Here is a 25,005-nt window from a genome sequence, read left to right on the forward strand (position 1 = left end):
CCCCTCACTTGCTCTAGTGCCCTTGGGAGATGGAGGTCTTTGGTGTGTATAAATACTCCGAAATTACCTTCTCTTTTAGAGGTCTGAGCGTGGTGCAGTGGGTTAAAGGCGTACCTGTTATGCTAGTTGCTGGAAGTCTTCTGTGCTGGCTAGGGTTCGAGTCTCCTGGTGGGAAAGTGTTCTAAAGTTGTATAACTTCACTCTCGTGTTTAGGAGAGTTGTGCATCAAGCATAGACACAGAGTTCTCCTATATTAACAGGGACTTGATGAAAAACGTATAAATGACCCCTCACTTGCTCTAGTGCCCTTGGGAGATGGTGGTCTTTGGTGTGTGTATAAATACTCCGAAATTACCATCTCTATTAAGGGTCTGAGCGTGGTGCAGTGGGTTAAAGGCGTACCTGTTATGCCAGTTGCTGGAAGGCTTCTGTGCTGGCTAGGGTTCGAGGCTCCTGGTGGGAAAGTGTTCTAAAGTTGTATAACTTCACTCTCGTGTTTAGGAGAGTTGTGCATCAAGCGTAGACACAGAGGTCTCCCATATTAACAGGGACTTGATGAAAAACGTAAAAATGACCCCTCACTTGCTCTAGTGCCCTTGGGAGATGGAGGTCTTTGGTGTGTATAAATACTCCGAAATTACCATCTCTTTTAGAGGTCTAAGCGTGGTGCAGTGGGTTAAAGGCATACCTGTTATGCCAGTTGCTGGAAGTCTTCTGTGCTGGCTAGGGTTCGAGTCTCCTGGTGGGAAAGTGTTCTAAAGTTGTATAACTTCACTCTCGTGTTTAGGAGAGTTGTGCATCAAGCATAGACACAGTTCTCCCATATTAACAGGGACTTGATGAAAAACGTAAAAATGACCCCTCACTTGCTCCAGTGCCCTTGGCAGATGGTGGTCTTTGGTGTGTTTAAATACTCCGAAATTTCCATCTCTTTTAAGGGTCTGAGCGTGGTGCAGTGGGTTAAAGGCATACCTGTTATGCCAGTTGCTGGAAGGCTTCTGTGCTGGCTAAGGTTCGTGTCTCCTGGTGGGAAAGTGTTCTAAAGTTGTATAACTTTACTCTCGTGTTTAGGAGAGTTGTGCATCAAGCATAGACACAGAGATCTCCCATATTAACAGGGACGTGATGAAAAACGTAAAAATGACCCCTAACTTGCTCTAGTGCCCTTGGCAGATGGTGAACTTTGGTGTGTATAAATACTCCGAAATTACCATATCTATTAAGGGTCTGAGCGTGGTGCAGTGGGTTAAAGGCGTACCTGTTATGCCAGTTGCTGGAAGGCTTCTGTGCTGGCTAGGGTTCGAGGCTCCTGGTGGGAAAGTGTTCTAAAGTTGTATAACTTCACTCTCGTGTTTAGGAGAGTTGTGCAGCAAGCATAGACACAGAGGTCTCCCATATTAACAGGGACTTGATGAAAAACGTAAAAATGACCCCTCACTTGCTCTAGTGCCCTTGGGAGATGGAGGTCTTTGGTGTGTATAAATACTCCGAAATTACCTTCTCTTTTAGAGGTCTGAGCGTGGTGCAGTGGGTTAAAGGCGTACCTGTTATGCCAGTTGCTGGAAGGCTTCTGTGCTGGCTAGGGTTCGTGTCTCCTGGTGGGAAAGTGTTCTAAAGTTGTATAACTTCACTCTCGTGTTTAGGAGAGTTGTGCATCAAGCATAGACACAGAGTTCTTCCATATTAACAGGGTCTTTATGAAAAACGTTAAAATGACCCCTCACTTGCTCTAGTGCCCTTGGGGGATGGTGGTCTTTGGTGTGAATAAATACTCCGAAATTACCATCTCTATTAAGGGTCTGAGCATGGTGCAGTGGGTTAAAGGCGTACCTGTTATGCCAGTTGCTGGAAGGCTTCTGTGCTGGCTAGGGTTCGAGGCTCCTGGTGGGAAAGTGTTCTAAAGTTGTATAACTTCACTCTCGTGTTTAGGAGAGTTGTGCATCAAGCGTAGACACAGAGGTCTCCCATATTAACAGGGACTTGATGAAAAACGTAAAAATGACCCCTCACTTGCTCTAGTGCCCTTGGGAGATGGAGGTCTTTGGTGTGTATAAATACTCCGAAATTACCATCTCTTTTAGAGGTCTGAGCGTGGTGCAGTGGGTTAAAGGCGTACCTGTTATGCCAGTTGCTGGAAGTCTTCTGTGCTGGCTAGGGTTCGAGTCTCCTGGTGGGAAAGTGTTCTAAAGTTGTATAACTTCACTCTCGTGTTTAGGAGAGTTGTGCATCAAGCATAGACACAGTTCTCCCATATTAACAGGGACTTGATGAAAAACGTAAAAATGACCCCTCACTTGCTCCAGTGCCCTTGGCAGATGGTGGTCTTTGGTGTGTATAAATACTCCAAAATTACCATCTCTTTTAAGGGTCTGAGCGTGGTGCAGTGGGTTAAAGGCGTACCTGTTATGCCAGTTGCTGGAAGGCTTCTGTGCTGGCTAAGGTTCGTGTCTCCTGGTGGGAAAGTGTTCTAAAGTTGTATAACTTCACTCTCGTGTTTAGGAGAGCTGTGCATCAAGCATAGACACAGAGTTTTCCCATATTAACAGGGAATTGATGAAAAACGTAAAAATGACCCCTCACTTGCTCTAGCGCCCTTGGGAGATGGTGGTCTTTGGTATGAATAAATACTCCAAAATTACCATCTCTTTTAAGGGTCTGAGCGTGGTGCAGTGGGTTAAAGGCGTACCTGTTATGCCAGTTGCTGGAAGGCTTCTGTGCTGGCTAGGGTTCGAGTCTCCTGGTGGGAAAGTGTTCTAAAGTTGTATAACTTCACTCTCGTGTTTAGGAGAGTTGTGCATCAAGCATAGACACAGAGGTCTCCCATATTAACAGGGACTTGATGAAAAACGTAAAAATGACCCCTCACTTGCTCTAGTGCCCTTGGGAGATGGAGGTCTTTGGTGTGTATAAATACTCCGAAATTACCATCTCTTTTAGAGGTCTGAGCGTGGTGCAGTGGGTTAAAGGCGTACCTGTTATGCCAGTTGCTGGAAGTCTTCTGTGCTGGCTAGGGTTCGAGTCTCCTGGTGGGAAAGTGTTCTAAAGTTGTATAACTTCACTCTCGTGTTTAGGAGAGTTGTGCATCAAGCATAGACACAGTTCTCCCATATTAACAGGGACTTGATGAAAAACGTAAAAATGACCCCTCACTTGCTCCAGTGCCCTTGGCAGATGGTGGTCTTTGGTGTGTATAAATACTCCGAAATTTCCATCTCTTTTAAGGGTCTGAGCGTGGTGCACTGGGTTAAAGGCGTACCTGTTATGCCAGTTGCTGGAAGGCTTCTGTGCTGGCTAAGGTTCGTGTCTCCTGGTGGGAAAGTGTTCTAAAGTTGTATAACTTCACTCTCGTGTTTAGGAGAGCTGTGCATCAAGCATAGACACAGAGTTTTCCCATATTAACAGGGAATTGATGAAAAACGTAAAAATGACCCCTCACTTGCTCTAGCGCCCTTGGGAGATGGTGGTCTTTGGTATGAATAAATACTCCAAAATTACCATCTCTTTTAAGGGTCTGAGCGTGGTGCAGTGGGTTAAAGGCGTACCTGTTATGCCAGTTGCTGGAAGGCTTCTGTGCTGGCTAGGGTTCGAGTCTCCTGGTGGGAAAGTGTTCTAAAGTTGTATAACTTCACTCTCGTGTTTAGGAGAGTTGTGCATCAAGCATAGACACAGAGTTCTCCCATATTAACAGGGACTTGATGAAAAACGTAAAAATGACCCCACACTTGCTCTAGTGCCCTTGGGAGAAGGAAGTCTTTGGTGTGTATAAATACTTCGAAATTACCATCTCTTTTAGGGGTCTGAGCGTGGTGCAGTGGGTTAAAGGCGTACCTGTTATGCCAGTTGCTGGAAGGCTTCTGTGCTGGCTAGGGATCGAGTCTCCTGGTGGGAAAGTGTTCTAAAGTTGTAAAACTTCACTCTCGTGTTTAGGAGAGTTGTGTATCAAGCATAGACACAGAGTTCTCCCATATTAACAGGGACTTGATGAAAAACGTAAAAATGACCCCTCACTTGCTCTAGTGCCCTTGGGAGATGGTGGTATTTGGTGTGTATAAATACTCCGAAATTACCATCTCTTTTAAGGGTCTGAGCGTGGTGCAGTGGGTAAAAGGCGTACCTGTTATGCCAGTTGCTGGAAGGCTTCTATGCTGGCTAGGGTTCGAGTCTCCTGGTGGGAAAGTGTTCTAAAGTTGTATAACTTCACTCTTGTGTTTAGGAGAGTTGTGCATCAAGCATAGACACAGAGTTCTTCCATATTAACAGGGTCTTTATGAAAAACGTAAAAATGACCCCTCACTTGCTCTAGTGCCCTTGGGGGATGGTGGTCTTTGGTGTGTATAAATACTCCGAAATTACCATCTCTATTAAGGGTCTGAGCGTGGTGCAGTGGGTTAAAGGCGTACCTGTTATGCCCGTTGCTGGAAGGCTTCTGTGCTGGCTAGGGTTCGAGGCTCCTGGTGGGAAAGTGTTCTAAAGTTGTATAACTTCACTCTCGTGTTTAGGAGAGTTGTGCATCAAGCATAGACATAGAGTTCTCCCATATTAACAGGGACTTGATGAAAAACGTAAAAATGACCCCTCACTTGCTCTAGTGCCCTTGGGAGATGGGGGTTTTGGTGTGTATAAATACTCCGAAATTACCATCTCTTTTAAGGGACTGAGCATGGTGCAGTGCGTTAAAGGCGTACCTGTTATGCCAGTTGCTGGAAGGCTTCTGTGCTGGCTAGGGTTCGAGGCTCCTGGTGGGGAAAGTGTTCTAAAGTTGTATAACTTCACTCTCGTGTTTAGGAGAGTTGTGCATCAAGCATAGACACAGAGTTCTCCCATATTAACAGGGACTTGATGAAAAACATAAAAATGACCCCTCACTTGCTCTAGTGCCCTTGGGAGATGGAGGTCTTTGGTGTGTATAAATACTCCGAAATTACCATCTCTTTTAGAGGTCTGAGCGTGGTGCAGTGGGTTAAAGGCGCACCTGTTATGCCAGTTGCTGGAACGCTTCTGTGCTGGCTAGGGTTCGAGTCTCCTGGTGGGAAAGTGTTCTAACGTTGTATAACTTCACTCTCGTGTTTAGGAGAGTTGTGCATCAAGCATAGGCACAGAGTTCTTCCATATTAATTAAGAGGGTCTTTATGAAAAACGTAAAAATGACCCCTCACTTGCTCTAGTGCCCTTGGGGGATGGTGGTCTTTGGTGTGTATAAATACTCCGAAATTACCATCTCTATTAAGGGTCTGAGCGTGGTGCAGTGGGTTAAAGGCATACCTGTTATGCCAGTTGCTGGAAGGCTTCTGTGCTGGCTAGGGTTCGAGGCTCCTGGTGGGAAAGTGTTCTAAAGTTGTATAACTTCACTCTCGTGTTTAGGAGAGTTGTGCAGCAAGCATAGACACAGAGGTCTCCCATATTAACAGGGACTTGATGAAAAACGTAAAAATGACCCCTCACTTGCTCTAGTGCCCTTGGGAGATGGAGGTCTTTGGTGTGTATAAATACTCCGAAATTACCTTCTCTTTTAGAGGTCTGAGCGTGGTGCAGTGGGTTAAAGGCGTACCTGTTATGCTAGTTGCTGGAAGTCTTCTGTGCTGGCTAGGGTTCGAGTCTCCTGGTGGGAAAGTGTTCTAAAGTTGTATAACTTCACTCTCGTGTTTAGGAGAGTTGTGCATCAAGCATAGACACAGAGTTCTCCTATATTAACAGGGACTTGATGAAAAACGTATAAATGACCCCTCACTTGCTCTAGTGCCCTTGGGAGATGGTGGTCTTTGGTGTGTGTATAAATACTCCAAAATTACCATCTCTATTAAGGGTCTGAGCGTGGTGCAGTGGGTTAAAGGCGTACCTGTTATGCCAGTTGCTGGAAGGCTTCTGTGCTGGCTAGGGTTCGAGGCTCCTGGTGGGAAAGTGTTCTAAAGTTGTATAACTTCACTCTCGTGTTTAGGAGAGTTGTGCATCAAGCGTAGACACAGAGGTCTCCCATATTAACAGGGACTTGATGAAAAACGTAAAAATGACCCCTCACTTGCTCTAGTGCCCTTGGGAGATGGAGGTCTTTGGTGTGTATAAATACTCCGAAATTACCATCTCTTTTAGAGGTCTAAGCGTGGTGCAGTGGCTTAAAGGCATACCTGTTATGCCAGTTGCTGGAAGTCTTCTGTGCTGGCTAGGGTTCGAGTCTCCTGGTGGGAAAGTGTTCTAAAGTTGTATAACTTCACTCTCGTGTTTAGGAGAGTTGTGCATCAAGCATAGACACAGTTCTCCCATATTAACAGGGACTTGATGAAAAACGTAAAAATGACCCCTCACTTGCTCCAGTGCCCTTGGCAGATGGTGGTCTTTGGTGTGTTTAAATACTCCGAAATTTCCATCTCTTTTAAGGGTCTGAGCGTGGTGCAGTGGGTTAAAGGCATACCTGTTATGCCAGTTGCTGGAAGGCTTCTGTGCTGGCTAAGGTTCGTGTCTCCTGGTGGGAAAGTGTTCTAAAGTTGTATAACTTTACTCTCGTGTTTAGGAGAGTTGTGCATCAAGCATAGACACAGAGATCTCCCATATTAACAGGGACGTGATGAAAAACGTAAAAATGACCCCTAACTTGCTCTAGTGCCCTTGGCAGATGGTGAACTTTGGTGTGTATAAATACTCCGAAATTACCATATCTATTAAGGGTCTGAGCGTGGTGCAGTAGGTTAAAGGCGTACCTGTTATGCCAGTTGCTGGAAGGCTTCTGTGCTGGCTAGGGTTCGAGGCTCCTGGTGGGAAAGTGTTCTAAAGTTGTATAACTTCACTCTCGTGTTTAGGAGAGTTGTGCAGCAAGCATAGACACAGAGGTCTCCCATATTAACAGGGACTTGATGAAAAACGTAAAAATGACCCCTCACTTGCTCTAGTGCCCTTGGGAGATGGAGGTCTTTGGTGTGTATAAATACTCCGAAATTACCTTCTCTTTTAGAGGTCTGAGCGTGGTGCAGTGGGTTAAAGGCGTACCTGTTATGCCAGTTGCTGGAAGGCTTCTGTGCTGGCTAGGGTTCGTGTCTCCTGGTGGGAAAGTGTTCTAAAGTTGTATAACTTCACTCTCGTGTTTAGGAGAGTTGTGCATCAAGCATAGACACAGAGTTCTTCCATATTAACAGGGTCTTTATGAAAAACGTAAAAATGACCCCTCACTTGCTCTAGTGCCCTTGGGGGATGGTGGTCTTTGGTGTGTATAAATACTCCGAAATTACCATCTCTATTAAGGGTCTGAGCGTGGTGCAGTGGGTTAAAGGCGTACCTGTTATGCCAGTTGCTGGAAGGCTTCTGTGCTGGCTAGGGTTCGAGGCTCCTGGTGGGAAAGTGTTCTAAAGTTGTATAACTTCACTCTCGTGTTTAGGAGAGTTGTGCATCAAGCGTAGACACAGAGGTCTCCCATATTAACAGGGACTTGATGAAAAACGTAAAAATGACCCCTCACTTGCTCTAGTGCCCTTGGGAGATGGAGGTCTTTGGTGTGTATAAATACTCCAAAATTACCATCTCTTTTAGAGGTCTGAGCGTGGTGCAGTGGGTTAAAGGCGTACCTGTTATGCCAGTTGCTGGAAGTCTTCTGTGCTGGCTAGGGTTCGAGTCTCCTGGTGGGAAAGTGTTCTAAAGTTGTATAACTTCACTCTCGTGTTTAGGAGAGTTGTGCATCAAGCATAGACACAGTTCTCCCATATTAACAGGGACTTGATGAAAAACGTAAAAATGACCCCTCACTTGCTCCAGTGCCCTTGGCAGATGGTGGTCTTTGGTGTGTATAAATACTCCAAAATTACCATCTCTTTTAAGGGTCTGAGCGTGGTGCAGTGGGTTAAAGGCGTACCTGTTATGCCAGTTGCTGGAAGGCTTCTGTGCTGGCTAAGGTTCGTGTCTCCTGGTGGGAAAGTGTTCTAAAGTTGTATAACTTCACTCTCGTGTTTAGGAGAGCTGTGCATCAAGCATAGACACAGAGTTTTCCCATATTAACAGGGAATTGATGAAAAACGTAAAAATGACCCCTCACTTGCTCTAGCGCCCTTGGGAGATGGTGGTCTTTGGTATGAATAAATACTCCAAAATTACCATCTCTTTTAAGGGTCTGAGCGTGGTGCAGTGGGTTAAAGGCGTACCTGTTATGCCAGTTGCTGGAAGGCTTCTGTGCTGGCTAGGGTTCGAGTCTCCTGGTGGGAAAGTGTTCTAAAGTTGTATAACTTCACTCTCGTGTTTAGGAGAGTTGTGCATCAAGCATAGACACAGAGGTCTCCCATATTAACAGGGACTTGATGAAAAACGTAAAAATGACCCCTCACTTGCTCTAGTGCCCTTGGGAGATGGAAGTCTTTGGTGTGTATAAATACTCCGAAATTACCATCTCTTTTAGAGGTCTGAGCGTGGTGCAGTGGGTTAAAGGCGTACCTGTTATGCCAGTTGCTGGAAGTCTTCTGTGCTGGCTAGGGTTCGAGTCTCCTGGTGGGAAAGTGTTCTAAAGTTGTATAACTTCACTCTCGTGTTTAGGAGAGTTGTGCATCAAGCATAGACACAGTTCTCCCATATTAACAGGGACTTGATGAAAAACGTAAAAATGACCCCTCACTTGCTCCAGTGCCCTTGGCAGATGGTGGTCTTTGGTGTGTATAAATACTCCGAAATTTCCATCTCTTTTAAGGGTCTGAGCGTGGTGCACTGGGTTAAAGGCGTACCTGTTATGCCAGTTGCTGGAAGGCTTCTGTGCTGGCTAAGGTTCGTGTCTCCTGGTGGGAAAGTGTTCTAAAGTTGTATAACTTCACTCTCGTGTTTAGGAGAGCTGTGCATCAAGCATAGACACAGAGTTTTCCCATATTAACAGGGAATTGATGAAAAACGTAAAAATGACCCCTCACTTGCTCTAGCGCCCTTGGGAGATGGTGGTCTTTGGTATGAATAAATACTCCAAAATTACCATCTCTTTTAAGGGTCTGAGCGTGGTGCAGTGGGTTAAAGGCGTACCTGTTATGCCAGTTGCTGGAAGGCTTCTGTGCTGGCTAGGGTTCGAGTCTCCTGGTGGGAAAGTGTTCTAAAGTTGTATAACTTCACTCTCGTGTTTAGGAGAGTTGTGCATCAAGCATAGACACAGAGTTCTCCCATATTAACAGGGACTTGATGAAAAACGTAAAAATGACCCCACACTTGCTCTAGTGCCCTTGGGAAAAGGAAGTCTTTGGTGTGTATAAATACTTCGAAATTACCATCTCTTTTAGGGGTCTGAGCGTGGTGCAGTGGGTTAAAGGCGTACCTGTTATGCCAGTTGCTGGAAGGCTTCTGTGCTGGCTAGGGATCGAGTCTCCTGGTGGGAAAGTGTTCTAAAGTTGTAAAACTTCACTCTCGTGTTTAGGAGAGTTGTGTATCAAGCATAGACACAGAGTTCTCCCATATTAACAGGGACTTGATGAAAAACGTAAAAATGACCCCTCACTTGCTCTAGTGCCCTTGGGAGATGGTGGTATTTGGTGTGTATAAATACTCCGAAATTACCATCTCTTTTAAGGGTCTGAGCGTGGTGCAGTGGGTAAAAGGCGTACCTGTTATGCCAGTTGCTGGAAGGCTTCTATGCTGGCTAGGGTTCGAGTCTCCTGGTGGGAAAGTGTTCTAAAGTTGTATAACTTCACTCTCGTGTTTAGGAGAGTTGTGCATCAAGCATAGACACAGAGTTCTTCCATATTAACAGGGTCTTTATGAAAAACGTAAAAATGACCCCTCACTTGCTCTAGTGCCCTTGGGGGATGGTGGTCTTTGGTGTGTATAAATACTCCGAAATTACCATCTCTATTAAGGGTCTGAGCGTGGTGCAGTGGGTTAAAGGCGTACCTGTTATGCCAGTTGCTGGAAGGCTTCTGTGCTGGCTAGGGTTCGAGGTTCCTGGTGTGAAAGTGTTCTAAAGTTGTATAACTTCACTCTCGTGTTTAGGAGAGTTGTGCATCAAGCATAGACACAGAGTTCTCCTATATTAACAGGGACTTGATGAAAAACGTAAAAATGACCCCTCACTTGCTCTAGTGCCCTTGGGAGATGGTGGTCTTTGGTGTGTATAAATACTCCGAAATTCCATCTCTTTTAAGGTTCTGAGCGTGGAGCAGTGGGATAAAGGCGTACCTGTTATGCCAGTTGCTGGAAGGCTTCTGTGCTGGCTAGGGTTCAAGTCTCCTGGTGGGAAAGTGTTCTAAAGTTGTATAACTTCACTCTCGTGTTTTGGAGAGTTGTGCATCAAGCATAGACACAGAGTTCTTCCATATTAACAGGGTCTTTATGAAAAACGTAAAAATGACCCCTCACTTGCTCTAGTGCCCTTGGGGGATGGTGGTCTTTGGTGTGTATAAATACTCCGAAATTACCATCTCTATAAAGGGTCTGAGCGTGGTGCAGTGGGTTAAAGGCATACCTGTTATGCCAGTTGCTGGAAGTCTTCTGTGCTGGCTAGGGTTCGAGTCTCCTGGTGGGAAAGTGTTCTAAAGTTGTATAACTTCACTCTCGTGTTTAGGAGAGTTGTGCATCAAGCATAGACTCAGTTCTCCCATATTAACAGGGACTTGATGAAAAACGTAAAAATGACCCCTCACTTGCTCCAGTGCCCTTGGCAGATGGTGGTCTTTGGTGTGTTTAAATACTCCGAAATTTCCATCTCTTTTAAGGGTCTGAGCGTGGTGCAGTGGGTTAAAGGCATACCTGTTATGAAAGTTGCTGGAAGGCTTCTGTGCTGGCTAAGGTTCGTGTCTCCTGGTGGGAAAGTGTTCTAAAGTTGTATAACTTTACTCTCGTGTTTAGGAGAGTTGTGCATCAAGCATAGACACAGAGATCTCCCATATTAACAGGGACTTGATGAAAAACGTAAAAATGACCCCTAACTTGCTCTAGTGCCCTTGGCAGATGGTGGTCTTTGGTGTGTATAAATACTCCGAAATTACCATATCTATTAAGGGTCTGAGCGTGGTGCAGTGGGTTAAAGGCGTACCTGTTATGCCAGTTGCTGGAAGGCTTCTGTGCTGGCTAGGGTTCGAGGCTCCTGGTGGGAAAGTGTTCTAAAGTTGTATAACTTCACTCTCGTGTTTAGGAGAGTTGTGCAGGAAGCATAGACACAGAGGTCTCCCATATTAACAGGGACTTGATGAAAAACGTAAAAATGACCCCTCACTTGCTCTAGTGCCCTTGGGAGATGGAGGTCTTTGGTGTGTATAAATACTCCAAAATTACCTTCTCTTTTAGAGGTCTGAGCGTGGTGCAGTGGGTTAAAGGCGTACCTGTTATGCCAGTTGCTGGAAGGCTTCTGTGCTGGCTAGGGTTCGTGTCTCCTGGTGGGAAAGTGTTCTAAAGTTGTATAACTTCACTCTCGTGTTTAGGAGAGTTGTGCATCAAGCATAGACACAGAGTTCTTCCATATTAACAGGGTCTTTATGAAAAACGTAAAAATGACCCCTCACTTGCTCTAGTGCCCTTGGGGGATGGTGGTCTTTGGTGTGTATAAATACTCCGAAATTACCATCTCTATTAAGGGTCTGAGCGTGGTGCAGTGGGTTAAAGGCGTACCTGTTATGCCAGTTGCTGGAAGGCTTCTGTGCTGGCTAGGGTTCGAGGCTCCTGGTGGGAAAGTGTTCTAAAGTTGTATAACTTCACTCTCGTGTTTAGGAGAGTTGTGCATCAAGCGTAGACACAGAGGTCTCCCATATTAACAGGGACTTGATGAAAAACGTAAAAATGACCCCTCACTTGCTCTAGTGCCCTTGGGAGATGGAGGTCTTTGGTGTGTATAAATACTCCGAAATTACCATCTCTTTTAGAGGTCTGAGCGTGGTGCAGTGGGTTAAAGGCGTACCTGTTATGCCAGTTGCTGGAAGTCTTCTGTGCTGGCTAGGGTTCGAGTCTCCTGGTGGGAAAGTGTTCTAAAGTTGTATAACTTCACTCTCGTGTTTAGGAGAGTTGTGCATCAAGCATAGACACAGTTCTCCCATATTAACAGGGACTTGATGAAAAACGTAAAAATGACCCCTCACTTGCTCCAGTGCCCTTGGCAGATGGTGGTCTTTGGTGTGTATAAATACTCCGAAATTACCATCTCTTTTAGGGGTCTGAGCGTGGTGCAGTGGGTTAAAGGCGTACCTGTTATGCCAGTTGCTGGAAGGCTTCTGTGCTGGCTAGGGATCGAGTCTCCTGGTGGGAAAGTGTTCTAAAGTTGTAAAACTTCACTCTCGTGTTTAGGAGAGTTGTGTATCAAGCATAGACACAGAGTTCTCCCATATTAACAGGGACTTGATGAAAAACGTAAAAATGACCCCTCACTTGCTCTAGTGCCCTTGGGAGATGGTGGTATTTGGTGTGTATAAATACTCCGAAATTACCATCTCTTTTAAGGGTCTGAGCGTGGTGCAGTGGGTAAAAGGCGTACCTGTTATGCCAGTTGCTGGAAGGCTTCTATGCTGGCTAGGGTTCGAGTCTCCTGGTGGGAAAGTGTTCTAAAGTTGTATAACTTCACTCTCGTGTTTAGGAGAGTTGTGCATCAAGCATAGACACAGAGTTCTTCCATATTAACAGGGTCTTTATGAAAAACGTAAAAATGACCCCTCACTTGCTCTAGTGCCCTTGGGGGATGGTGGTCTTTGGTGTGTATAAATACTCCGAAATTACCATCTCTATTAAGGGTCTGAGCGTGGTGCAGTGGGTTAAAGGCGTACCTGTTATGCCAGTTGCTGGAAGGCTTCTGTGCTGGCTAGGGTTCGAGGTTCCTGGTGTGAAAGTGTTCTAAAGTTGTATAACTTCACTCTCGTGTTTAGGAGAGTTGTGCATCAAGCATAGACACAGAGTTCTCCTACATTAACAGGGACTTGATGAAAAACGTAAAAATGACCCCTCACTTGCTCTAGTGCCCTTGGGAGATGGTGGTCTTTGGTGTGTATAAATACTCCGAAATTCCATCTCTTTTAAGGTTCTGAGCGTGGAGCAGTGGGATAAAGGCGTACCTGTTATGCCAGTTGCTGGAAGGCTTCTGTGCTGGCTAGGGTTCAACTCTCCTGGTGGGAAAGTGTTCTAAAGTTGTATAACTTCACTCTCGTGTTTTGGAGAGTTGTGCATCAAGCATAGACACAGAGTTCTTCCATATTAACAGGGTCTTTATGAAAAACGTAAAAATGACCCCTCACTTGCTCTAGTGCCCTTGGGAGATGGTGGTATTTGGTGTGTATAAATACTCCGAAATTACCATCTCTTTTAAGGGTCTGAGCGTGGTGCAGTGGGTAAAAGGCGTACCTGTTATGCCAGTTGCTGGAAGGCTTCTATGCTGGCTAGGGTTCGAGTCTCCTGGTGGGAAAGTGTTCTAAAGTTGTATAACTTCACTCTCGTGTTTAGGAGAGTTGTGCATCAAGCATAGACACAGAGTTCTTCCATATTAACAGGGTCTTTATGAAAAACGTAAAAATGACCCCTCACTTGCTCTAGTGCCCTTGGGGGATGGTGGTCTTTGGTGTGTATAAATACTCCGAAATTACCATCTCTATTAAGGGTCTGAGCGTGGTGCAGTGGGTTAAAGGCGTACCTGTTATGCCAGTTGCTGGAAGGCTTCTGTGCTGGCTAGGGTTCGAGGCTCCTGGTGGGAAAGTGTTCTAAAGTTGTATAACTTCACTCTCGTGTTTAGGAGAGTTGTACATCAAGCATAGACACAGAGTTCTCCCATATTAACAGGGACTTGATGAAAAACGTAAAAATGACCCCTCACTTGCTCTAGTGCCCTTGGGAGATGGAGGTCTTTGGTGTGTATAAATACTCCGAAATTACCCTCTCTTTTAGAGGTCTGAGTGTGGTGCAGTGGGTTAAAGGCGTACCTGTTATGCCAGTTGCTGGAAGTCTTATGTGCTGGCTAGGGTTCGAGTCTCCTGGTGGGAAAGTGTTCTAAAGTTGTATAACTTCACTCTCGTGTTTAGGAGAGTTGTTGTTACGGCCCTCTCGGGACGCAACGGGGTTCTTACTCTGATGTTGTTAGAGGAAGATATATGTATCCGTTCCCAAGCCAGTAGTGGCTATCAAGGGATGAGATCCGTGACGCAAGTAACTTAAAGGGAGTAGGGAAAGAAAGCTAAGAACTTAATATTATATAATGTCCGTCACCAATAAATAATATATAAAACGGTTACACAAGGGGGGGGGTATTAACACTATACAAGGGGATTAATCCATAATCGTGGTCTTCTGCTGAAGACGCTGGTGCCACACCACTTGGTGCCGAGTCCTTGGTGCTTTCTTCGTGGCCTCACGACGTGTCCTCTGAGAATGCCGAGCCTACCCGGGCCACAGGTCAGCCAAAACGCAGGTCCACTGGGGGCACCGTCGTGGAGGCCGTCAACCACACGTCCAGCTGGTCTGCTGGCAGGTACTGAGCCACCAAGGCTGGTACGGCCACTCCACGAACGATATAAGGGGTACGCCCTAGACAGGAGTCTCGTGTGATATCACAAATCACCCTCCTTTCTTCAGTACCCCAGTGGATGATCGTCTCCAACAGTCGGTCCCGGGTAAATCCTCTTACTGCCACTCCACTGGCAGGCTAACACATCACAGTGTTCTTCCGGGGGGACGACTTCACAACAGCTGCAGCAACGTTCAAGCTATGGAGACTGGCTGCCTCGGGTAGACTGACTCCACTTCCATCACAGTGGTCCCAGGTCGGCTCTGTAAGCAGACACGTCATCAATAACCGGGACACTAATACACCTCACTTACGGGCTCGGACACAAATACCTGACGTATCCAGTCCATAGATGGCGCTGTCGTCGGAGCACCACCACACCAGAGGTCAGGAGCGGCGGTGTTGAGCGCTGAACCAGACTGGAAACTGGTCCTCGAGGCCAGTACACGCTGTCCTCACCAGGTGTCGTCGTCCGTTTGGCGGGGGTTTCGGGAGCTGACCCACAGATGGCGTGGTTGTCACTGCTCCAGGCTCGGACGCTGGATCCGGGTTCGTAACACCTCCCCACCAAAAAGAATTTGGTTTGGGGTTCTATAAAAAGAAACACAAACCAAATTAGTACGGCGACACAACTCCAAATGGACTTACTTATACTATGAACTGGAGTGATGAGGCTGTCTTGTCCACAGAACTTTTCTACTGAGAAACCCTGGCACAAAGGAGCTTGAAAATGGCAGGCGATGACCTGCCTGACGTAATCTTCCACACCTCCTCTGCGATGGCAAACAGGGGCATCATCACACACCTCTCTAGTAAGGATCCGTGTAGACTCGATCTGGGGTGACTCGACACTTCCCTATGTCGTGGCACTGATGATGGCTGAACACAGACGGCATTTCTGGTACCGATCCGGTAGTCCTTCAGGGAAACGGGAACCTGGAATACAGAGGTCTGATAATTCACAGTGATAGCGACAGTGGGCAAGGCAGTACTTACTACATACTCGTCTACTAGGCCCGCACCTAGTTCCAACAGGGCTGCTTGCACACCGAAGATGGCATTCGCTCTGCCTCCGTCAGGTCGACCAACGTTCCGTATAACGCTGTATTGAGGCTCAGCAATCACGCGGGGGGTGTCAACCTGCCGGAAACAGCCACTCATTTTATCATCTGTCGTACCTCCTGTATCTATTATCAGCTTCCAGGTCCCTTCTTCAACTGCAACACTTGCAGTGCAAATTTCTAATCCCAGGGACCTCTTCTCGATGTTCACGGGAGCCATCATCCTTCGGGTCGTCCACTGATCCTTACTGAGAACACAGAGAACACATAGGAGAACAAAACAAAATACCGGTAGGAAACATTTGGTAAGTCGAGGGATAAGTTTCCTGAGCTTGTCATGTCCATAGCCGGCACCATCCACTAGCCTGGCTTGGACCGAAGAGGGCACTAGACCTTTTGAACACACCTCACATACCTCTGACGTCTGGGGAATCTCTGGCTGGTTCACTACATGCTGTAACTTGCCATACCGCAAGCACACATCCGCCTTCGCTCCAGACTCGTTGGTATCCGTGGGTGCCCGCACACAAGGCCTCTCTTCTTGCTCAGGTACCTCTGCCTTCTTAACTTCATGTTCCTTGTCGAGAGAAGAATTAGAAGTCTCTGCTAGAATATCTTCGATCTGCGGGTGAGAGGACAAATTAAATATGTTCAAATCCGGGTCTGTCTTTACCTGGACATTACCATTGCCTGTTACCTCAGACCTTGCTGCTCCGGTATACTCGTCCTCAACCTTGGGAAGATTGGTGCTCCAATCGGTTACCAAGTCGTTGGCTAGAACCACGTCAATCCCAGCCACAGGGAGGGTATCGAATACTGCCAACTCACATGTGCCGCTGAAGTAAGGCGAGTCGAGATGCACCGGCACTAAAGGGGCGATATACTGTGTTCTCGGAAACCCAACCAGGATAACCTCTGGTCTCCCATCCACACTTACTCCCTCGGGTAACGAGCTCTTCACGATCAGGGACTGGGCTGCTCCACTATCTCTGAGCACTACAACTGATCTACCAGTATGATCACTCGTTACATACCCGGTTGAAGTGTGAGGGGCCAACAAACTTGGTCCTTCCTGCGTCGTCGTAGACTGGTTTCCTACTGGTGGTGTAACACAGCTCATCATCATCACCTCCCTACGTGCGCTGCCACCTCTTCTGCCTCGGCACCTAGCAGCTATATGCCCTTTCTGCCCACAAGTCCAGCACACCATATTCCTCCTCGGGCTCCGGTGTTTCGGACTGCTAGGACTTGTTCTTCGGGGGCTACTTGGGGGCGTCTTCTTAGCACTTTGTGGGACGGGTCTTTCTTCTTCATCATGAGGTCTGTTGAACGGGCGCTGGTATTTTCTTGGGACGTACTTAGCAGACGGCCTATGAGTCAGGATGTACTCTTCAGCCATGGTGGCTGCTGCACTCAAGGTCTCTACCTGCTGTTCCTCTAAGTACGTCTTCAGGTCTACAGACAAACAATCCTTGAAGTCCTCGAGCAGAATCAGCTGCTCGAGGTCTTCCTTGGTCTCCACCTTCCGAGAGGCACACCATTCTTGAAAAAGTCGCTCCTTGATGGTGGCGAATTCGGTGAAAGTGTGCTCTGAGGTCTTCTTCAGGTTTCTGAACTTTTGCCTATATGCCTCAGGTACCAATTGGTACGCCATGAGCACCACTTTCTTCACCATATCGTAATCGCTGGAGTCGTCAAGGGATAACGTAGAGTAGGCGATTTGGGCCTTCCCAGTCAAGACTGACTGTATCATGATGGCCCAATTCTCCCTTGGCCACTCCAAAGAGGCAGCGACTTTCTCGAAGGCTGCGAAGAACTTCGAGACTTCTCTCTCGTTGAATTTGGGGACCATTTTGATATTCCTTACCGGATCGAAACCGCTTACTCCAGTTTGTCTCTGTCCAGCGCCTAATCGTAATACTTCTAGTTCATGTTGTCTCTGTCTTTCTTTTTCTTCTCTTTCTCGTTCTTCCCTCTCTCTTTCTCGTTCTTCTCTCTCTATTTCTCGTTCTTCTCTCTCTCTTTCTCGTTTCTCTCTCTCTTTCTCGTTTCTCTTCTCTTTCTCTTTCTGCCTTCCTTTCTTCTAATTCTAAACGTCTCATCTCTAATTCTTTATCTTGTCTCTCTCGCTCCAATTCTAATTTCTTCCATTCAATTTCTCGATTAATTTCCAAGGCACGCATCTTGACAGTTAGGAAGCTGATATTAAGCTCACCTGCATCACTGTCAACGTCACTGCCCTTATCGTCCTTTTCTGTGGAAGCTATTTCCTCACCTTCCTTTGTACTAGGAGCCCACCCTTCCTGTTTCCCTTCTGCCTTCAGGTGCCGGTGAACCTTGGACAAGATCTCCACACGGGAATCACTGGCACGGATCTTGATCTCCAGGTAGGCGCTCACTAGTACAAGCTCTGGTTTGCTCAGATACTTTAATCTGGCAAGACAGTCCACTCTGTTCAGAAAAGCCTGAACATCGTCCAGATCATCGATGGTAGCTTTATCTGCCATTGTCACAGATGGAACACTCAACTAGCACTTAACACACCGCTTACACGTTAACACTTAATGCACCGAGCACTGTTCTACGTCAATATTGCACTTTATCGCACCAAACACTGCACTTGCCAATATTGCACGTAATCACTTCGGGCACCGCACTACCCAATATTGCACTGAATCCAAGCGAACACTTCGCTCTACAATAGTACACTGAATCACTGAGCACCGCACTAGTCAATATTGCACTTAATCGTTTAATCACAGCGAGCACCGCACTGCACAATATCGCACTTGGTCACTGAGCACCGTACAGGACGTATAACGTCACAATTGTCGCACACAGGGGGAATTATTTACAGGGATTACGCCACTTCACCACCCCTGTCAAACATACTTAACAAGGGGACGGATCCCGCTGGGGATGCCAATTATGTTACGGCCCTCTCGGGACGCAACGGGGTTCTTACTCTGATGTTGTTAGAGGAAGATATATGTATCCGTTCCCAAGCCAGTAGTGGCTATCAAGGGATGAGATCCGTGACGCAAGTAACTTAAAGGGAGTAGGGAAAGAAAGCTAAGAACTTAATATTATATAATGTCCGTCACCAATAAATATTATATAAAACGGTTACACAAGGGGGGGGGTATTAACACTATACAAGGGGATTAATCCATAATCGTGGTCTTCTGCTGAAGACGCTGGTGCCACACCACTTGGTGCCGAGTCCTTGGTGCTTTCTTCGTGGCCTCACGACGTGTCCTCTGAGAATGCCGAGCCTACCCGGGCCACAGGTCAGCCAAAACGCAGGTCCACTGGGGGCACCGTCGTGGAGGCCGTCAACCACACGTCCAGCTGGTCTGCTGGCAGGTACTGAGCCACCAAGGCTGGTACGGCCACTCCACGAACGATATAAGGGGTACGCCCTAGACAGGAGTCTCGTGTGATATCACAAATCACCCTCCTGTCTTCAGTACCCCAGTGGATGATCGTCTCCAACAGTCGGTCCCGGGTAAATCCTCTTACTGCCACTCCACTGGCAGGCTAACACATCACAGTGTTCTTCTGGCGGGACGACTTCACAACAGCTGCAGCAACGTTCAAGCTATGGAGACTGGCTTCCTCGGGTAGACTGACTCCACTTCCATCACAGTGGTCCCAGGTCGGCTCTGTAAGCAGACACGTCATCAATAACCGGGACACTAATACACCTCACTTACGGGCTCGGACACAAACACCTGACGTATCCAGTCCATAGATGGCGCTGTCGTCGGAGCACCACCTCACCAGAGGTCAGGAGCGGCGGTGTTGAGCGCTGAACCAGACTGGAAACTGGTCCTCGAGGCCAGTACACGCTGTCCTCACCAGGTGTCGTCGTCCGTTTGGCGGGGGTTTCGGGAGCTGACCCACAGATGGCGTGGTTGTCACTGCTCCAGGCTCGGACGCTGGATCCGGGTTCGTAACAGTTGTGCATCAAGCATAGACACAGAGTTCTCCTATATTAACAGGGACTTGATGAAAAACGTAAAAATGACCCCTCACTTGCTCTAGTGCCCTTGGGAGATGGTGGTCTTTGGTGTGTATAAATACTCCGAAATTACCATCTCTATTAAGGTTCTGAGCGTGGAGCAGTGGGTTAAAGGCGTACCTGTTATGCCAGTTGCTGGAAGGCTTCTGTGCTGGCTAGGGTTCGAGTCTCCTGGAGGGAAAGTGTTCTAAAGTTGTATAACTTCACTCTCGTGTTTAGGAGAGTTGTGCATCAAGCATAGACACAGAGTTCTTCCATATTAACAGGGTCTTTATGAAAAACGTAAAAATGACCCCTCACTTGCTCTAGTGCCCTTGGGGGATGGTGGTCTTTGGTGTGTATAAATACTCCGAAATTACCATCTCTATTAAGGGTCTGAGAGTGGTGCAGTGGGTTAAAGGCGTACCTGTTATGCCAGTTGCTGGAAGGCTTCTGTGCTGGCTAGGGTTCGAGGCTCCTGGTGGGAAAGTGTTCTAAAGTTGTATAACTTCACTCTCGTGTTTAGGAGAGTTGTGCATCAAGCATAGACACAGAGTTCTCCCATATTAACAGGGACTTGATGAAAAACGTAAAAATGACCCCTCACTTGCTCTAGTGCCCTTGGGAAATGGAGGTCTTTGGTGTGTATAAATACTCCGAAATTACCATCTCATTTAGAGGTCTGAGCGTGGTGCAGTGGGTTAAAGGTGTACCTGTTATGCCAGTTGCTGGAAGTCTTCTGTGCTGGCTAGGGTTCGAGTCTCCTGGTGGGAAAGTGTTCTAAAGTTGTATAACTTCACTCTCGTGTTTAGGAGAGTTGTGCATCAAGCATAGACACAGAGTTCTAATATATTAACAGGGACTTGATGAAAAACGTAAAAATGACCCCTCACTTGCTCTAGTGCCCTTGGGAGATGGTGGTCTTTGGTGTGTATAAATACTCCGAAATTACCATCTCTTTTAAGGGTCTGAGCGTGGAGCAGTGGGTTCAAGGCGTACCTGTTATGCCAGTTGCTGGAAGGCTTCTGTGCTGGCTAGGGTTCGAGTCTCCTGGTGGGAAAGTGTTCTAAAGTTGTATAACTTCACTCTCGTGTTTAGGAGAGTTGTGCATCAAGCATAGACACAGAGTTCTTCCATATTAACTGGGACTTTATGAAAAATGTAAAAATGACCCCTCACTTGCTCTAGTGCCCTTGCGGGATGGTGGTCTTTGGTGTGTATAAATACTCCGAAATTACCATCTCTATTAAGGGTCTGAGCGTGGTGCAGTGGGTTAAAGGCGTACCTGTTATGCCAGTTGCTGGAAGGCTTCTGTGCTGGCTAGGGTTCGAGGCTCCTCGTAGGAAAGTGTTCTAAAGTTGTATAACTTCACTCTCGTGTTTAGGAGAGTTGTGCATCAAGCATAGACACAGTTCTCCCATATTAACAGGGACATGATAAAAAACGTAAAAATGACCCCTCACTTGCTTTAGTGCCCTTGGGAGATGGTGGTCTTTGGTGTGTATAAATACTCTGAAATTACCATCTCTTTTAAGGGTCTGAGCGTGGTGCAGTGGGTTAAAGGCGTAACTGTTATGCCAGTTGCTGGAAGGCTACTGTGCTGGCTAGGGTTCGAGTCACCTGGTGGGAAAGTGTTCTAAAGTTGTATAACTTCACTCTCGTGTTTAGGAGAGTTGTGCATCAAGCATAGACACAGAGTTCTCCCTTATTAACAGGGACTTGATGAAAAACGTAAAAATGACCCCTCACTTGCTCTAGTGCCCTTGGGAGATAGTGGTCTTTAATGTGTATAAATACTCCAAAATTACCATCTCTTTTAAGGTCTGAGCATGGTGCAGTGGGTTAAAGGCGTACCTGTTATGCCAGTTGCTGGAAGGCTTCTGTGCTGGCTTGGGTTCGAGTCTCCTGGTGGGAAAGTGTTCTAAAGTTGTATAACTTCACTCTCGTGTTTAGGAGTGTTGTGCATCAAGCATAGACACAGAGTTCTCCCATATTAACAGGGACTTGATGAAAAACGTAAAAATGACCCCACACTTGCTCTAGTGCCCTTGGGAGATGGAAGTCTTTGGTGTGTATAAATACTCCGAAATTACCATCTCTTTTAGGGGTCTGAGCGTGGTGCAGTGGGTTAAAGGCGTACCTGTTATGCCAAATGCTGGAAGGCTTCTGTGCTGGCTAGGGTTCGAGTCTCCTGGTGGGAAAGTGTTCTTAAGTTGTATAACTTCACTCTCGTGTTTAGGAGAGTTGTGCATCAAACATAGACACAGAGTTCTCCTATATTAACAGGGACTTGATGAAGAACGTAAAAGTGACCCCTCACTTGCTCTAGTGCCCTTGGGAGATGGTGGTCTTTCATGTGTATAAATACTCCGAAATTACCATCTCTTTTAGAGGTCTGAGCGTGGTGCAGTGGGTTAAAGGCGTACCTGTTATGCCAGTTGCTGGAAGGCTTCTATGCTGGCTAGGGTTCGAGTCTCCTGGTGGGAAAGTGTTCTAAAGTTGTATAACTTCACTCTCGTGTTTAGGAGAGTTGTGCATCAAGCATAGACACAGAGTTCTCCCATATTAACAGGGATTTGATGAAAAACGTAAAAATGACCCCTCACTTGCTCTAGTGCCCTTGGGGGATAGAGGTCTTTGGTGTGTATAAATACTCCGAAATTACCATCTCATTTAGAGGTCTGAGCGTGGTGCAGTGGGTTAAAGGTGTACCTGTTATGCCAGTTGCTGGAAGGCTTCTATGCTGGCTAGGGTTCGAAACTCCTGGTGGGAAAGTGTTCTAAAGTTGTATAACTTCACTCTCGTGTTTAGGAGAGTTGTGCATCAAGCGTAGACACAGAGTTCTTCCATATTAACTGGGACTTTATGAAAAATGTAAAAATGACCCCTCACTTGCTCTAGTGCCCTTGGGGGATGGTGGTCTTTGGTGTGTATAAATACTCCGAAATTACTATCTCTATTAAGGGTATGAGCGTGGTGCAGTGGGTTAAAGGCGTACCTGTTATGCCAGTTGCTGGAAGGCTTCTGTGCTGGCTAGGGTTCGAGGCTCCTCGCGGGAAAGTGTTCTAAAGTTGTATAACTTCACTCTCGTGTTTAGGAGAGTTGTGCATCAAGCATAGACACAGAGTTCTCCCATATGAACAGGGACTTGATGAAAAACGTAAAAATTATCCCTGACTTGCTCTAGTGCCCTTGGGAGATGGTGGTCTTTTGTGTGTATAAATACCCCGAAATTACCATCTCTATTAAGCGTCTGAGCGTGGTGCAGTGGGTTAAAGGCGTACCTGTTGTGCCAGTTGCTGGAAGGCTTCTGTGCTGGCTAGGGTTCGAGTCTCCTGGTGGCCAAGTGTTCTTAAGTTGTATAACTTCACTCTCGTGTTTAGGAGAATTGTGCATCAAGCATAGACACAGAGTTCTCCCATATTATCAGGGACTTGATAAAAAATGTAAAAATGACCCCCTCACTTGCTCTAGTGCCCTTGGGAGATGGTGGTCTTTGGTGTGTATAAATACTCTGAAATTACCATCTCTTTTAAGGGTCTGAGCGTGGAGCAGTGGGTTACAGGCGTACCTGTTATGCCAGTTGCTGGAAGGCTTCTGTGCTGGCTAGGGTTCGAGTCACCTGGTGGGAAAGTGTTCTAATGTTGTATAACTTCACTCTCGTGTTTAGGAGAGTTGTGCATCAAGCATAGACACAGTTCTCCCATATTAACAGGGACATGATGAAAAACGTAAAAATGACCCCTCACTTGCTTTAGTGCCCTTGGGAGATGGTGGTCTTTGGTGTGTATAAATACTCTGAAATTACCATCTCTTTTAAGGGTCTGAGCGTGGTGCAGTGGGTTAAAGGCGTAACTGTTATGCCAGTTGCTGGAAGGCTACTGTGCTGGCTAGGGTTCGAGTCACCTGGTGGGAAAGTGTTCTAAAGTTGTATAACTTCACTCTCGTGTTTAGGAGAATTGTGCATCAAGCATAGACACAGAGTTCTCCCTTATTAACAGGGACTTGATGAAAAACGTAAAAATGACCCCTCACTTGCTCTAGTGCCCTTGGGAGATGGTGGTCTTTAATGTGTATAAATACTCCAAAATTACCATCTCTTTTAAGGGTCTGAGCATGGTGCAGTGGGTTAAAGGCGTACCTGTTATGCCAGTTGCTGGAAGGCTTCTGTGCTGGCTTGGGTTCGAGTCTCCTGGTGGGAAAGTGTTCTAAAGTTGTATAACTTCACTCTCGTGTTTAGGAGTGTTGTGCATCAAGCATAGACACAGAGTTCTCCCATATTAACAGGGACTTGATGAAAAACGTAAAAATGACCCCACACTTGCTCTAGTGCCCTTGGGAGATGGAAGTCTTTGGTGTGTATAAATACTCCGAAATTACCATCTCTTTTAGGGGTCTGAGCGTGGTGCAGTGGGTTAAAGGCGTACCTGTTATGCCAAATGCTGGCAGGCTTCTGTGCTGGCTAGGGTTCGAGTCTCCTGGTGGGAAAGTGTTCTTAAGTTGTATAACTTCACTCTCGTGTTTAGGAGAGTTGTGCATCAAGCATAGACACAGAGTTCTCCTATATTAACAGGGACTTGATGAAGAACGTAAAAGTGACCCCTCACTTGCTCTAGTGCCCTTGGGAGATGGTGGTCTTTGGTGTGTATAAATACTCCGAAATTACCATCTCTTTTAGAGGTCTGAGCGTGGTGCAGTGGGTTAAAGGCGTACCTGTTATGCCAGTTGCTGGAAGGCTTCTATGCTGGCTAGGGTTCGAATCTCCTGGTAGGAAAGTGTTCTAAAGTTGTATAACTTCACTCTCGTGTTTAGGAGAGTTGTGCATCAAGCATAGACACAGAGTTCTCCCATATTAACAGGGACTTGATGAAAAACGTAAAAATGACCCCTCACTTGCTCTAGTGCCCTTGGGAGATGGAGGTCTTTGGTGTGTATAAATACTCCGAAATTACCATCTCATTTAGAGGTCTGAGCGTGGTGCAGTGGGTTAAAGGTGTACCTGTTATGCCAGTTGCTGGAAGTCTTCTGTGCTGGCTAGGGTTCGAGTCTCCTGGTGGGAAAGTGTTCTAAAGTTATATAACTTCACTCTCGTGTTTAGGAGAGTTGTGCATCAAGCATAGACACAGAGTTCTCCTATATTAACAGGGACTTGATGAAAAACGTAAAAATGACCCCTCACTTGCTCTAGTGCCCTTGGGATATTGTGGTCTTTGGTGTGTATAAATACTCCGAAATTACCATCTCTTTTAAGGGTCTGAGCGTGGAGCAGTGGGTTCAAGGCGTACCTGTTATGCCAGTTGCTGGAAGGCTTCTGTGCTGGCTAGGGTTCGAGTCACCTGGTGGGAAAGTGTTCTAATGTTGTATAACTTCACTCTCGTGTTTAGGAGAGTTGTGCATCAAGCATAGACACAGTTCTCCCATATTAACAGGGACATGATGAAAAACGTAAAAATGACATCTCACTTGCTTTAGTGCCCTTGGGAGATGGTGGTCTTTGGTGTGTATAAATACTCTGAAATTACCATCTC

The sequence above is a fragment of the Procambarus clarkii genome, chromosome 23 (genome assembly GCF_040958095.1).
Source record: "Procambarus clarkii isolate CNS0578487 chromosome 23, FALCON_Pclarkii_2.0, whole genome shotgun sequence".
In the NCBI taxonomy this organism is placed as follows: Eukaryota; Metazoa; Arthropoda; class Malacostraca; order Decapoda; family Cambaridae; genus Procambarus; species Procambarus clarkii.